This window comes from Marmota monax, unplaced genomic scaffold (genome assembly GCF_021218885.2).
Source record: "Marmota monax isolate L192 unplaced genomic scaffold, Marmota_monax_Labrador192_F-V1.1 WCK01_AAM20220418_F8-fsc00008, whole genome shotgun sequence".
Lineage (NCBI taxonomy): Eukaryota > Metazoa > Chordata > Mammalia > Rodentia > Sciuridae > Marmota > Marmota monax.
In genome coordinates this window covers 8,637,201-8,652,485 of record NW_026694432.1, presented here as the reverse complement: position 1 = coordinate 8,652,485, position 15,285 = coordinate 8,637,201, and positions in this window count along the sequence as shown.

Genomic DNA, 15,285 nt, shown 5'->3' with positions numbered 1-15,285 from the left:
GATGTTCAGCGGTATCATAATAACAACCCACTTTTCCAACACTGGGGGAGCTCAACCCTCCTGAGCTAGCTAGCACTATCGCTCCTCCTGCTTCACAGACAGGACTGTAACTCAGAAAGGTCAAGAACCCAAAGCCACCGGCTGGTTGGTGGCAAAAGCTGGATTCAAGCCCCAGACTGTCTTTGAGCAGAGTGCCACATGCTTGAGTCCGCTGCTCTGCCGTCCATGTCCACTGTGGATCCTGCCCCTCCTAGGGTGATCTGCTGCTGATCTCACCCTCGGTTCTGGGTCTGTGCTCTGTGGCTTTAAGAAAATTTTCCCTGTCTTCCTGCTGGAATTTCTGAAGAAGCTGGCCAAGCTGCCTGGGAACCCACAGCCAAGAGAACTCTGGGTGAGGATGTCAAGCCGGCTCTTGCCTAAGAAGCAGATGTGTGTGTGGAGGGAGGGACAGGGCAATTAGGGCACTACCTCGCAGTGGGACTTGACTCCTCCTCGGGGGAAGATGGTAGGCCCATCTGTCAGCAAGTCTCCCTGACTCCTGCTCCGGGCTGGGCACTGTGGGGGGTAGAGGGATAGCAGGAGCATGGAGATGCCTCCTGAATTCTCTGACACCTCCTGCTCCCCCTCCCTCTGCACCCCACCCCCACCCCCTGGAGCTCAGGTCCTGTTAGGAAAGATAAGATTTACACTCAGAAAGTGAAGGAACAATAGGGCGGCTGGTGCCAAGTGTGTGGTCTATTAGCTCATTAATAAGCATTTATCAGCTTTCTTGGGACCAGGCACTGGGCTAGGCAAGGGGGGTCCAGATGAAAGGGACCCTGCCTCCCCTCTCAACACGAGGCCAGCAGGAAGGAAGGCTTCTTCACCAGTCAGGATCACAGGGAGGCAAAGATGCTCGGAGGGCTCTGGGAGCACAGGGCAGGCCCCAAGCTCTGGGCTGAACACTTCTGGTGGACGTCCTTATTCAGTCACGGAATTGTACAAAGTGGGGTCGTCACTGCTCCCATTTCTCATGAGGGAACTGGAGCTTAGCAGAGATCTGCAACTTGTCTAAGGTCCTGTGGTTAGTAAGAGGTACAGGCAGGACATGAGCCCCAGGACCATGGCTTTAAAGGCCAGGTGCTCTTGTGAGGGACTCAGGAGGGGGCAGACCTCAGCCAGGGGTCCAAGGAAGCCCTTCAGAAAAGAGCACTCGTTGGCTGGTCTTGAGGAGGAGCAGGAGTGGTCAAGGCTTGGAGGTGGGCCAAGGGCAAGAGCACAGGCTCAGGGGTGGCACTGGCAGGGGTGATGGGGGTTGGAGTGCTGCAAGACCAGGGTGGGCTGGATCCTGAAGGGCCCCATAGGACCTGTGCTTCATCCTGGAGAGAGTGAGGGACACCTGGAAGGATGGTCAGTAGGTGCCTCCTCAATCCAGAGAAGGATGGAGATGTGGCCGGGAACAAGGCCTTGTATTGCTGGCTTGAGGTGGCTCTTGTTGGAAAACAGTGTCTGAGAAAGAGAGAGGAGGGCAAGATGGTGGGAATGCAGGGACCAGATGGGAGCTTCCCGGGTCTGGGAGGGCAAGGTTAGAGCCAGGGAGATTGGAGAGATGGTGGGGACCAATTGTGGGGTCTCTGGATTTCAAAGTAGAGCGTTTGCTTGGGGCGGCCACACTGGCTGTGAGGGTGGAGTAATGCCTGGTCAGCTGGGCCTGGGGATGCCGTGTGTCAGGCTCAGTGTGGCTGTGGGGTGAGAAGACAGACATGGCCCCTGGCCTTTACGGAATTTGCAGTCCAGGAGCCCAGACAGACATGAATCAAGCAACCACAGGCACAGGTAACGGCAGACAACCTGGCCGCTGATGGAACATCCAGGTGCCCCCGGGGGAAATGGAGGCTGGTAGGAAATGTGGGAAGCAACCTTGGCCTGAGCTCTTGGGATGGGTCAGGGGAGAAGCAAAAGCATTCCGGGCCGAGAAACCAGCGAGAGCAAAGCCTCAGAGGCTCAGAAATGGGTGAATTGAAAGCAAAGCTGAAAGGCCAGAGATGGGGGGGTGGGTAGCAATAAATGCCAAAGATTTGGGGGCTTCCTTAGAGAAAAGCCAGGAGATGGGGAAGAGTTTTAGGCAGGGAAATGGCATAGAAAGATCTGTGTTCTAGAAAGTTTCCTCGGGCTGCTGTAAGGAAAATGGATCCGGGGTAAGTGTGGCTGGAGAGACCCCGAGAGGAGGCTGTTACAGACATCCAGGGGGAGATGGGGAGCCAGCATTTAGGTTGTGTTGATGGGACCGGGAGACACCCTGCAGGTGGTTGGACTTGGTGACTAACTGGCTATGTGGGGGGGGGGATAAAGAAGAGCCCAGTGACTCCCAGATCTTTAACTGGAATAACAGGGAGGATGGCGGGCTATTTATAGAGGTGAGGGTTTGGGCAAGTTAGTGGGCTTTGAGAGAGAGAGAGAGAGAGAGAGAGAGAGAGAGAGAGAGAGAGAGAGGAGAGACATAAGCTGGTTCTAGCTCTGCTTGGTTTGAGGTGCTGGAGAGACACCTAGATGGAGGCCATCAGGTGCTCAGGCCCAGGGCTCAGGAGGCAGGTCCAGGTAGAGATGTGGCTCTAGGAATCACTGGCTAGAGATGGGCATTCAGTCCATGAAGTGCCCAGGCAAGAGCTCAGGAGGGTAAGAGAGACCCAGGCAGATCACAGATGAGCCTTCATGCTGGGGTAGGTGAAAGGAAAGTGAGAAAGTGAGAGACGGAGAGCGAGAAATGAAGGACGAAGACCAGGCAGAGATCCACACAAAGGTTTATTTGTCAAAGCTGACAAATAAAGGCCATATCTCTCTCTATAGAGAGAGGCCCCGAGATGTTGGGGTGTTCAGCCTTTGTGGGGTGGGAGTTTGGGGTTGTCGTTGAGGGGCTGTGGGATAGGCTGGAGGTGCTTGCGTCAGAGCCAGGTGGGTGGGGAACAGCATGGGATTGGCTTAGTTCCATGGCACCGTGGGGCTTTCCAGAGTCAAGGGGTCTGTCCTTCTGGGATTGGCTTAGGGTTACGGTACCATGGGGTAGGTCACTAATGGGGGTGAGGGGAGTTCGGGTAAGAGGAAGTACAGGAAAGTAAAACTTATGAGATGGCAGTTAACCTTTAAGATGGCTACTCCCATGTTAAATCAATACCCTATAATAGGGAAGAAGCCCAACAAGGAGGCCAAGGAGTCTCTGGTAGGGCAGCAGAGAGGGGACACTAAGGATCATGGGAGGGAGCGGTCAGCGGAGGAGATGGTGCAGAACAGCCGAGCAGGTTGAAGACTGTAGAGTCCCAGGGGGTTTAGTGGAATGGAGGCCACTGATGTGTTGAGCAGGAGCAGTTTGGGTGGAGGGAGGAGGGTAGAGAGGGGCAGAGACAGTTTCTTGGGTCCGGGAGGGGGCCATGGAGATTTTGCCACCGGGAAATGGTGAAGGAAAAGGAGAGGAAAGGAGCTAAAGAGAAGAGGGTAGAAGAAAGTCCGGCGTCCAGGATGAGAGGAAGTGTCCTGTGGCAGGAAGGGAATGGCCAGGCAGAGGGTTCTGTTTTCCTTCACCTAGCAGACCCTGGAGGGCCCGGGAGGAGAGGAATCCAGGCTTTTTAGCTGAGTAGGGAAAAGGCAAGCCAGCAATCGCCCTTTGGCTGGGCCAGGGAGGGTCAGATACAGGCCTCCCAGGGATGGAGGGGAGGGCAGAGGGGAGAAAGAAGATCACGTGAGTGAGCCTTGGTCAGAGGAGGGAGCGGGTTCTCCAAAGGCACCTAGGAGTAGTAAAAGGGGGGAAGTTAAACGTGAGCAGGTCTGGCTTCCTGTCTAGCTCTGCCATTATCTGGCTTTGGAGTCCTGGGCCTCCATTTGTCATATTCAAGTTGGGCTGGAGGTGTTTCTGCATTTTCATGGGAAGCTGTGGTTTGGCAACCCTGTTACCTGCCGGGGGCTCAGTGCTGGGGGACCACATGGAGCAGGAACAGCACTGAGGCTAAGAATGGCTAACGCACTGAGAGCTGTCTCTGCCGTCTGCACCGTGCCAAGAGCTTGGATTCCTGGGGCGTGGTCCTCTCCTCATTTTACAGAAGAGGAAACTAAGACATGGTCCCTCAAAGGCACATTTCCTGGAAATAAGGGCCTGGGATTTCCTCTATACTCCTCTGATTGGGGCAGACACACAGGTCATTCATCCCCCAGAGGAAGGCACAGGCTGTGCATGGGCAAGGGCCATACTGGATTTGTAGACCAGGTGGGAAGGGTGTTCCCAGACAGAGGGACAGCTCTGAGACAGGGGGAAATGGAGGGAATTGAAGTCAGAGATGAGATCACGGAGATGCTGAATATCGAGTCAAGGGGTCTGAACTGGACCCTGTGTACGTGAGGAGCTATGGAAGGTTTGGGAGGAAGGCTCAGCAAGAGCTATGGAAGGTTTGGGAGGAAGGCTCAGTAAGATTGAAGTCTAGCAAGGAAAGAAGACAAGCAGCCAATACAGAGGGAATCTGTTGATGGGTTTGCATGGGGGCAGGAACACAGGGTTGGCTTGAAGAAGCATTAGCTGCTCCAAGTCCAAGGCTGAGCTGCCCACCTCCTTTGGGAGAGGTGAGAACTCAGAGCAGGCCCAGCTCTGAGCCCATCAGAGAGATGTTGGGACACGTCCGGGGGTGTTTGTCTCTGGGGATTTGTTGTCTGTTTACTAACTGATCTCCTGCTTTGGCAGCAGCTGGGAGCTTGCGAAAGCCCTAACCTGCAGCTGTTGGCCTTGTGGCATCTCCAGATCACTGCTGTGGGACAGTATGGTGGGTCACCAGTGTGGTGGGTCCCTTTCTCTGGGAGGCTTTAGCCCCAGGGACTCTGCCTACCTCCCTGCCACTTGCCCTGCAGGACCTGGGGCCACTCAGAGTCCCATGGAGGGGTGCCCTGGCCCCAGCCTTCCTGGAGCCCCCAATGCCACATCTGAGTTCTCTGCCCCGACCACTGTGAGCTGGATGCCCCCCACTCCACACTTACACCTGTTTCCTTTCCAAGCATGTTCTCACCTATTACCTGTTGCCTGTTCGCCCAGCCTTGTAAGATGGGCAGCTGAACCATGAACCTCTGAGTTGGGGTCCCCTGGCTGGTTGTAAAGCCACACCAGAGGCAGAGTCCCTCCTGGCTAGGTGCTTGAGAGACAGGACAGATGTCTTTCACTGTGTGACCCTGAATAAACCCTTCCTAATCTCTGGCAGGGACTCAGAGGGACTAGATGAACTTTACATGCTTTTCAACCCAGAGAGCCCTTGAAAGACTGAACCAAATCCTTTATTCCGCCAGCAGCTCTTACCCTGTGTGGTGAGCCTACACTAGCAGCTGGGACCACTGTGGGCAGACCTGACCTCAGGGCATCTGTAAGCTGGGTGAAAGGCCTGGCCCACAGGGTTGTCACTGGACATAGTCAAATAGGCAGTATTCCAAAGGCCAGAAATGTCAGCCAAGGGGATTCACTTACAGGCCTGTTCCTGAGACAGCTCTAGCCCCCTCCTGACCTGTTTTCTCTCCTTCCAGTTCCGTCAAAACACATCCTGTCCCAAGTCTCTCTTTCACCTCTACTTCCACCGTCACACAAAACCACTCTCTTCACATCCAACCTGGGTGTTTTTTTGGCTTCTATGATGACATTGGCCATGTTGGGGGTCTGTTTTCTGCTGCTATAACAGAATACCCAAAACTGGATGATTTATAAAGGAAAGAGGTTTATTCTGATTCACAGTTCTGGAGATTGGGTAGTTCAAGACTACAGTGCTGGCATATGCTTGGCTTCTGGGGAGGGCTTCAAGTGCCATCAACTCATAGTGAAAAAAGAAAGCATTAATCCAAGGAGGAGGGCTGTGTCCTCAAGGCCCAAATGCCTGCCACTAGGCCCCAACCTCCCCACACTGCCTGGTTGGGATCAATGCAGGAATTCTGGGAGTTGCTCAAACCCCAGCATCCAGACTCCCTGCCCCGCCCCTAACTACCAGATGCAGCAGACAATTATGATCCCCATTTTCCAGTTGGGAAATCAAGGTGTAGAGAGGCTAAATGACTCATGTGAAGTTTGGGGAAGTGGGCTCAGAGTGTGGAGCCTACCGATTCTCCCGTGCTGAGAGTGTGTGTGGGTGTGTGGGGGTGTCCCTTGCCCTCTCTGAGTTTTCAATGGCTTCTTTCTGGATCAGTGCTTCCAATTTCTACCTTGGGGTTAGACAGTCACTAGCTGTGTGCCCTCAACTACGCACTCAACCTTTCTGAACTTGAAGCCCTCTCATTTCGCAGGGCAGGGTGGGGCACAACAAGCTGCAGTGTATCTGAAGCTGCCCAACTGCTAAACAAATAGGGCCCTGGGGTGGGGCATGTGGGTTGCTTCCAATTATCTATCATGTTGTAAATATGTCTGCAATGAAAATATTTTTGACTTTCTTGAATTATTTCCTACAGATAAAGTCCTGGGGATTGATTGCCACCCAGGTCAAAGGGCATAGACACTTTGGTGAGTCAGCAACTTTTTTGTTGTGAGCAAGGTTCTGGAATCAGGCACACCTGGGTGTGGGTCCCCACCGGGCCATTTCCCAGTGTGTGGCCTTGGGCAAGTGACGCTACCCTGCAAACCTCAGCTTTCTTATCTATAAATCAAGGATAATGATATTACCCGTCTCCAGAGACCGCTGCCTCACATGAAGAAAGTGCCCATGAATTGGCCTTTTATCACGGCAACAAAGGGCGGCAACAACGGGCTGCCACGTTCCTTCTCGGTTAATCAATAGGGAAACCGAGGCTGAGTGGGGGGAAGAGCTGCCCCCAAGGTCACACAGCCTGTGAGCCCTGGGTGGTCCAGAGAGATTCAGATTTGTTTCAGCCTTTTCATTTTGGGAGGCCCTCCCAGAACCAACTCAGGCTGGACTGGAAATGGGGCAGAAGTTATGGTAGCCAAGGACCTCATCCAGGAGCAAAGGTTGGAGCAAGGGGGAGCTGTGTGGGACTGGGACTGGTGGATAAAAGTTCCAAATGGTCTTCCACATCCTAAATGATGCGTCCAAGCTTCTGCTTCTGTGGTTTGCCCCTAGAATGTTCTCCCCAGCCAATCTGCCTTGAATTCATGACCTTCTTACCCAGGAGTTTGGAATAAGGCAGGACCTCCCTCATCTGCCTCCCCAGGGCACAATACTCCTTGAAGGGATGTGGATTGAATAGGAGGGACTTGGGAAATTTCAGAACTGGTATTAATCAATGACATGTTTTCTAATAGAGAAATGGAAGTCCCAAAGGAGATGCACCTTGCCCAAAGACTCATGGTCTATTCAGTGACCAGCCTTCTGCATGTCCAACAAGTGCTCATATGGGCTAAGTGCTGGCCCAGGAGGAGTTGAGGTGTGGCAGAAGGAACACAGAATTGGGGACCAAAAGACTCTGGTTCATGTTCACTCTATCAGTCCTTTGCTGGGACCTTGAGCTGATTATAGCCTCTCCTTGGGTCTCAAGGAGAGACTTCTCCCACCTGAGAATTGAAGGTGATAAGCCCACCTACATCTTGAGGCTCCTGTGGAAAGGAATCAGGGACACTGTGCCCATGTTACAACAAATATCATGGACCCTGGTGGGGAGAGTCTCCCTGAAGACCATGGCTGGAGTCAGGCTGGCCTGGGACCAAAGCCCAGCTCCTGCAATGAACAGCTGTGTGACATAGGACAAGTCACTTCCTTAATTTGAACCTCAGCTCCTCCTCTATGAACTGTCACCTCCCTGGATTGGCTTTCTTTGATCACCTTCTCCAAAGTGGCTTTCCCTGACCTACATTCCACCGCCCCTTTATTTTCTTTCCCAGAATTGATCATGTTTTTTTTTTTTTCTTTTTCTCTCATCTGTCTTCTCCCTCCAGAATAGATGGGAGCAGGGCTTTTTATCCATAGTGTGTCTCCAGGATCTAGCCCAGTGTGCACATAGCAGCCTGCAGTAAGTGCCTGTTGAATGGATGGATGGATGAATAGAAGAATGCAATGGAGTCTGCATCCCAACCCCCAAGGACCTTAAGTGACGAAATGGAGAGTTGTGCAGTGAGCTAACCCGGCACTCACGGTAGGTTCCATCACAGAGGACAGAGCTGCTGCTACCATTTGGAAGATAAACTGCAGCCCCTCCCTGGGAGCAAGGCCTAAGGTGGAAGGCAGGACAGCTCAGTAGCTCTCACCACTCGCCACGATGCTTCCGCTTCCTGGCACCGGCTGGGCCCTCTAATTGTCCGTCTCCTTGGCCGCCTCAGCAGCTGTCTGATGAGTTTGTACCCGGCTGGCCCTTGGGCTTGGCCACATGGCCCAGGCCTGACTGCCCATCTGCAGGCAGACAAAGGCCCTCTGTCCCTGGGTTCGGCTTCCTGCCTGCCCACTGAACCTCTGACAAACTGAGATCCCTACCTGCCAAGTGCCTCTTTTGCAATGAAGGAGCCCAAGACCCCCGCCTAGGTCAAGGGCACAGAGCAGAGTGGAAAGGACATTTGCTCTGGAGGGTAGAGTCCTGGGTCCAGGCCTGCCCAGGTCAACTATGAGGGGCTGTGGGGGACTGTGGGATGTCATGACCAAGAGCCTAACTCTGGAGCCCAACTGCCTGGATGAGAATCATGCCCAGATCCACATCCCTGCCCCCGCTCCATGATCAGAATCCTTGCAAACTGATATATAAGCATTCTACCTATAAGTCCCCCCACCCAATGACCTCCCCTCTCTGGGAGCCCCCGAGGCCGTAGGTTGCTAGTGATGAGCATTAGGTCCAGGAGGCTGATGGCAGATCCTCAGGGAGAGAAGCCAGAAAAGAGATCCTGCAAAATTGGTGGCAGCACCCAGCTGTGGCTCCCTAGAAAGTCCTTGAAACCTTCCCTGTGGCATTTCCTTGGAGCCTCTGTCCTCTGGGAATACACAGGGCTACACCCTTCATCCCTGTGCCCTACTCTGCCTATGCCACGGTCCCCATCCTAGTCTCAATCAAGTCCAACTCAAGTGCCCAGCATTTGCTGCCTGCCCCTGTCATCTCCCTAAACATCATGTCCCACCAGGGCCCCCCTGCAGAGCTCCCCTGCAGAGCTCCCGCTGAGCACTCTGGCCCCTCTAGTTGTGCTTTTGCTGGTGCTGTCCCCACTGTCCTGGTGGCCTTTCTTTGCCCACCTTCCAGGCTCCCCTCCAGGAGATTCTCCCAGCTCCCTGCTCCAGAAGAGCTCTACCCAGCCCCAGGCTCCGGAGCCAATCCTGAGCTCACCACCCTGCTGGAACACATGTCTGCCCAGTGTGGCATCCAGCCTATTTATGAGTCTGACTGTCTGCCCCCAGCCCTGGGAGCCCTGGGGCAGGACCCTATGTGATTCATTGCCCAGCACAGGGTCTGGCCAGCATCGGGCAGTGTGTGCTGAGCAGCAGTTACGCGCGTTGGCCCTGGGAGGAGGCATTGTGGGGCTGGTTGGCACAGAGCACCAGCCCAGGGCTGGGGGTGGCGGGGACTCACTGATGCCAGAGCTGCCAGAGGAGGCTGGGGAGCCTCTGTCACTCACCACTCCCTCCCCGGGCACTGACTCATTCACTCAGTAACTTCTCCGGCTCATTCATGCGTCTGCTGGCTGCTTCACACATCCGATCATGAATGGGGGGGGGGCTCCTTCATTCATTCACTCCTCCATTTATTCCTTCATCATTTCTTCACTCACTCCTCTGTGAGTGCATCCGCCAGACGTTTCTGAATTTCTGATGTGTTATGCACCGCCCCACCATGGAAGCCCTGGATACTCAGAGAGAAACCAGTCCACAGCCACCTCAGAAGATCTTCCCTTTAGGAGTGTGTGGGCAGCCAGGGGGAAAATCACGACCGTAGGAGTGACAGGGGCCTGTGAGACAGAATGTGCCATGTGATCACAGAGGGATCTGAGCAGGTTGCACAGGAGGTGGCACTTGAGACTGGGCAAGAGAAGCCTTGGAATTAAGATATACCAAGGAAAGGGTGGAGAGGCTGATTTGGGAATGAGGAGGAGACCAGGTGACCGAGCTGGGACAGAGGTAGTTTCCCAAGGGCTTGGAGACTTCTTGGTTGGGTGGATGGTGAAGGAGGGACAAGAACTGCTTTCAGCCGTCACCCTTCATCTGAAACATCAAATCTACAGATCTATGTTCTGTGCCAGACGGTGTCTGGCTGGGACACAAGAATGGTACCAATGAAGCCCTGTCTTCAAAGAGCTTCCATTGAGCACAGAGAGATACGCAACCAACAAAACAAGTAAAATATGTCACGCAGGTGGTGGTGAGTGCTTTAAAGATGCCCCAAAGCCGGGAATGGCTGTGAGCTTGTTGGCAAAGGCAAGACTCTGAGAGAAGCTGTAGCTCCTGTGTCTAAGCAGTTCCTCTCGAGGAATGTCACTTGCTTCTCAAGGATCCAGACAGATGCTGTTACAGTTTGGATCTGGAATGTCCCCTAAAGGCTCAGGTAGCTCTGTCCCCAGCTGGTGGTGCTATCGGGAGGTGGAGGAAATTTTAGGAGGTGGGTCTACTGGGAGGAAATGGCCGCCAGTGGCATGCCACTCCCCTTTCTTATGCTCTCTTTCAGCTTCCTGGCTGCCATGAGCCAAGCAGCTCTGCCCAATCACGTGTTCCCTGTCATGATGCTCTGCCTCATCACAGGCCTAAGAGCCATGGAACCAGCCGGCCATGGATGGAAACCTCTGACACCATGAGCCCAAATCAGTCTTTCCTCCTTTAAGTTGATTTTCTTAGGTATTTTGTCACAGCAACAGAAAGCTGACCAGCACAGATACAATTCAGCATCACATTTCCAGCCAGCACCTGTCACCACACTGTCATGTCTCAATCTGCCTGCCCTACTAGGCCACCCTAGGCCAGGGTGGGGTCCCCACCTTGGAACTGGAATGCTCAACACAGGACTGGAACCGGTGGCCTCTCTGGGGATCAGAAGCAACACAGGGGTCAGGCTGGGACTGTAGACTGGGCAGTTGCTGCCCATCCAGACAGGTGTCGGGATTGAATGAGGAGGTTCCAGGGTCCATAGGGTTCTGGATGCCTGTGGAGCAGAGTCCTCCAGAAGGGGAGGTGAGCAAGGGGGAAACAATGGAGTCAATACACCTCCCCTTAGGCCTCTTTCCTGACCCATCTCCATGACAGGCCAGGGCAATGGGTAGGGGTTTGGGAGGAATGGGGTTGAGCGCCCCCCATACTAGCTTTTCTGACAATTGAGATTCTGGGAAGTATGGCCCACATGGCACCCTGTGAAGGTCCATGCTGAATTTTTTTTCTGTTCCTGAGACTGGTGGCTCTGGAGAAAGACCAAGTCCAGGAAACAAGCATAGACCCATGCCCAAGAAGGAGGGTGGTGGGCTGTGGCTCCTATCTCTCCCAGCTCCTAGGTCTCCCCCAGCCCCATCTTGGAGCCCTGCTCCCAGAGTCAGCCTCTCTAGCCCTTCCTTGCAGGTGCACATCAGCCCTGGTGTTTCTCCTGGGGAATGTCAGAGACAGTTGTTTGCATTGCTTAGGAGGAAGCTGAGAGAAGATCCTGCAGCTAGGACATGCTGAAGTTACAGGGGACTCTGGGCCAGAGCAGAGTGCACAGGGGTGCTGGGTACTGGGCTGTGGCATCCAGTCTCCAAGGCCTGTGGGTCCCCCTGGAGATGCCAAAGGTCTGCAGCTCTGTCCAAGGAGGGTGTGGGACTCCAGAGGGGGCCGCCTAGCTCCTGCAGGGGTGTGGGAAGATGCAGGGTCCTGCAGGAGTGTGGGATGCTATTTGGACTTCACAGAATGTGGGTAGCTTTAACCATGAGCCTAGGGTGAGAGGGAAGGAGGAGCCAGATGTTGGACCCCAGAGTGGCAGCTCCTCTCCTGATCCCTGGGACACACCAAGTCTTGTAAATTGCCGTTTGGAATCTTTGCCTGAGGTTTTCCTGTGGCAGGGAATGTTCAATCTTTTGAACCAGCAAGGATCAGGACATAAATTGCTGAAAATCTATACCTAAATTTTAAAGAAATATTTCTACATTTTGAGTCTCTTTTTTTGTGTAACAGATAACCTTCCTGTAGAACAAGCACCTAGGGAACTCTGTTTATATTGGATTACTTTTTAATCATCAGGATTTTAAAATACAATTGTAAGTTATGCTAACTCTAAAAGTTCAAATATTAAAGTAACACACAACCTTGAAAGGAAGATCTCTTCCCTCCAATTTTTCTTCTCCAGAGATGACTACTGTTAACAGTTTAGAAGTTCTTCCCGCAGATTTTTGTATGAATGTTGGTGTTATCTGGACAATTTCTTTGATTTCAAAGAAGTGAAAAATATTTTTAAATTTTAAACATTTGTATTTTGTCTCATGTTCCTTATGTGAGATTTTCTTCCTATTCAGATAGAGGGATCCATTTGCCTCTGGGAGGACTGGAATAAATAGGACAGTGATATAAAGAGGAAAAAAACAACAACAATGCTTAGTTAAAAATAGGATCCAAAATAGGATCTCAAAGCCCATAACAAAACAAGTCTTAAAAACTGGCTTTGTTCAGTAATATATTGTAAGTAACAGTAAGTCCAAGACAAATAGGCTTAACAATGAGATACACTGAACCAGGTAAACAAACTGTAGAGATTGGATGGGCTTCAGAGATGTCTTTTTTTTTTTTTTTTTTTTTTTTTTTTTTTTGAGAGAGAGGGAGAGAGAATCTTTTTTTTTTTTTTTGTATATGGACATAACACAATGCCTTTATTTTTATGTGGTGCTGAGAATCAAACCTGGATCCTGCCCATGCTAGGTGAGCGCTCTACCGCTGAGCCACAATCCCAGCCCCGAGATGTCTTGATCTAGCAACTCTGGCCCATCTCTTTACAGCTCCCTTGGCTGTGTCCTATTCTGTCTGACATCTTCACCCCTGGGCTGACTTCCTTTCAAATTGCCCCATGACTGAGCTATTCATTCACCACCATGGCATTTAGAGGAAGGGAGAACTTGTCTCTGCCTGAGGACAAGGAAAGACATTTCCCTAGGCTCCCATGAATCTCCCCTTGTATCTTGGCTGGGGTCATGGGTCCATCCTGTGGCCATGGGTATGCCCTTAGTCTGGGTTTTTGGACCAACACCATAGCAGTTTGGATGGGATTCCATGACAGAGTTGGAGTTCAGTCCCCTGGAACTGAAGTTGGAGTCAGCTTCCTCTGAAGCACATAGGTAAGGGTGGAGTGGATTCTAGATGGAGAATTGGGGTATATTCAAGAAGAGGAGCAGGAAATTAGAAGATGTTAGAGAATTAACGAGAGAGAGAGAGAGAGAGAGAGAGAGAGAGAGAGAGAGGAAGAAGAGAGAAAAAGAGAGAGAGAGAAGCAGATTTGTCCCCAAAACTTCACTGTAGATATCAAAAGAAAATCTTAGAGAAAAAAGAAAAAGAAAATCTTAGAGGGTTGCATTTGGAGTTTTATCCTAAGCCATAGATAGAGAGAATTCAGGTCATGATAAAAGGGAAGTGTCTACCCAGCTCCAGAGGAAATGGTGAGTCCTTCCACTTCTCGGAGGAGCACCCAGGAGTTGGAGGAACAGAGAGAGATGAGGGGAAAGGGAAGGGAAGCAGCTGCCTGAGGGGCCCAGTGCCCCACCCCTTTCCCTGCCCACCTCTAGAACTCTACTCTGTGGGATGCTGTCTTGAAGGAAGTTTGGCCTGTGCCCACAGGAGAGGAGGAAGGGTGGCACCCGGTGGGTATCAGTTTTCCAGGGCAAATGACCACAGTCTCAGTGTTCAAACTCAGGGTCAGTAGGGCTGTGTTCCCTGTGAAGTCTCTAGGGGGCAATCTCTTTCCTTCCTCTTCTAGATGTGTATTCTGGATTTGTTTGTGTTTTGACATTTCTTTGGCCACATTACCCCAACCTGTCTCTGTCGTCACAGGACATTCTCCATTTCTGAGTCATCTCCTCCGTGTCTAAGCTACCTCTGACTTTCTCTGATAGGAGCACTTGTCACTGGGTTTAGGTTTCATTTGGATACACCAGGATGATTTTGCCTTGAGATTTTTATCTTAATTACATCCACAAAGACCCTTTCTCCAAACTATATTCACAGGTCGAAGGAGTCAGGATGTGGGACGTATGTTTCAGAAACATTCAACCTTCTATGGAACGTTGAAGCAGAGAAAGGATCAGGAAAGTGTACCGACATGCTCCCCTCCTGTCTGGTGTGGGAGGGACGCCCAACATCCAAGTGTCAGAAGGCCGCTGAGAGCTCTGGTCGGCCCCTTGCTAGTCAGGACCCTGGACAGTGGCACGCTGATCTGAAGTCCCGGGGAGGCCTCGGGGAATTTGCCCTGTGTGTCCTGGCTGGCCCAGCTCCTCTGGAGCTTCCACCAGTCCTTGCCCAAGTCAGAACACACCCCAGAGTCATCCACCTGCCTCACAGGTCATGACAGCTGGGACAAACCTGAGGATTAGAATCAGCAGGCCGAGACACTCGCTCGGGAAGATGCTATGAGCCAGGAGGCCCTTTACTTGTTGCTATGAGGACACCTATGAGGGTTTCAGTGTCCCCAGCTCATGTTGAAATTTAATTGCCACTGTGATGGGATTGGCAGGCAAGACCTTGAAGAGGGGAGCTCCACCCTCATTAATGGATTAAAGCCATTATTTTATTATGGGATATAGGTTAGTAATCATGCAGGTGGCTCTCTTATAAAAAAAGTGTCACCTCTTTACTTTTTCCAGCACTGGGAATCAAACCCAGAGGCACTCTACCCCTGAGCTACATCCCCAGCCCTTTTTATTTTTAATTCTAAGTCAAGATCTTAAACAAAGCTGGCCTTGAACTTGAGATCCTTCTGCCTCAGACTCCTGATTAGCTGGGATTACGGGCATAAATCACTGTACCTGGCACCACCCTTTCTCTCTCTCTCTCACCACGTGATGCCATTTGCCATGTGATGACACAGCAAGAAGGCCTTTGCCAGATGTGGCCCTTTTATCTTGGACTTCTCAGACTCTAGAACTGTAGAAATATAGTTCTTCTCTTTATAAATTGTCCAGTATGTGGTATTCTGTTGTAGTAACAGAAAACAGACTAAGACAGAAAATTGGTACTGAGAATTGAGGCAGTTTGTCCTGCAACAAGTACCTGAAAATGGGAAAGTGGCTTCTTTGGAACTAGGTAGCAGTTGGAGGTTAGAGGAATTTGGAAGAACAAGCTGGAAAAGACCTAAGTTTCTAGAATGGAGCATTAAGGGCGATTCTCATGAGGGGTCAGAAGAAAAGAATATTAACCAGGTGTGGTGGCACATACCTATAAC